The sequence below is a fragment of the Poecilia reticulata genome, chromosome 22, assembly GCF_904066995.2.
Source record: "Poecilia reticulata chromosome 22, P_reticulata-male-v2, whole genome shotgun sequence".
Lineage (NCBI taxonomy): Eukaryota > Metazoa > Chordata > Actinopteri > Cyprinodontiformes > Poeciliidae > Poecilia > Poecilia reticulata.
The window spans coordinates 23427914-23429342 of NC_088851.1; positions in this window are offsets into that span (position 1 = coordinate 23427914).

Genomic DNA, 1429 nt, shown 5'->3' on the forward strand with positions numbered 1-1429 from the left:
ACACCTCATTCCCTTTTCCCCCTCATCTCCTCTGCTTTCCTTTCTATCAGTGCCCTCTTCATCATCTCCTGATCCCCAAAACACACACACTAAAACTCATTACAGCCATCCTCATAGTCCAGGAAGTGGAAGTGATAGCTGTTTTCTAGTTATTTCCATCAACTCCCAGCCTTACCAGCCTTTGGCCTCCTCTAAGATAATGCCCATTTATCCCACAGGGTGTTTACACAAGCCTTTCAGGTTAAGTGACTCGCTGAATGACACCAGCTTTGCTTTATTCAGGGAAAATTGGATTCATCAGCTACTGCTTAATGGCTGCTTTCAAGCGTTTGACTGCGTTTGGGCTGGAAAGGTTTTCCTAAACAAACATATAAACGCCGTTGTATGAATCTGAAAAGGAAACATTGGATTCTTGTTTTACCCATTAATGCCTCAACACTGAAATTACTTTGAGTTTTTCCACAATGTGTTTTCATTCAGATTTTTCATCAGGTAATGTGAGGATTACATTGTCAAAAAAAAATTAAAGCTTTTGTTACTTTCAAATAATTTTTTTTCAAAGGAAAAGAGGATTTTATTTTAACTCAACATTATAATAGAGTAGCAAATTTACAAAAGCAGCTCTGATGGTCTTTTTATGTCTATTGAAGGTTCATTCGTATTACTTTATTATTAGTTAATAGCTGATAAAAGAAGACTGACACATTTTTAAAAAATTATAATTTCTTCTGTCAAATTGTTTTCAGTCATTCCAGAAGTCTAACTAGCTGTTTTTCTGTATTTTTCTTTTATTAAAAAGCAACAGTGATTAGAAAACTGACCTTCAACATCAACACTTGGATATAAGAGACTTTAAGAACCTTAAGAAATGTAATATTATACATAAAAATTAGATTTGAATCAAATATTTCCATAAAGATTTAACCTTAGAGCCACAAACCTTGATGTAGGGATTTTATGTTATAAATCAAATCAAAGCCGTGTTTCATGGATATGTTTTCAAAATATGGTTTTTAGCTTTCAAAATAAAAAAAACATGTCTAATAATTAAGAAAATAAAGATCTCTACATAAGTTTTTGACTTAGATCTGCTAACTAACAAAGTCTTGGTTTTGTTTTGTACAGCATGTGTCACATTAAAGGTGGAACGAGTTGTTCAAACCTTTTTCATTGTCTCATTTGTTTATGCCACAAATAGCTGGTATTTTAACACAGGTGATTTCCACAGAGTATTGTCTCTACTCACCTATACTGCATCCTAATTTAATGTGCAACAGTGAGAGGGAAAAAAGTGAGAAATCTTTCAGCGATTTTGTTAGCGCTCCACTTTTCTTCTGGATTGACGCATTGGAGAAAAAGCAAAAAAAAAAAAATCAAAACAGATTCTTGCATCCGTGGAAGGACCTGAGAATCTCTTGGTTTTCTTTCT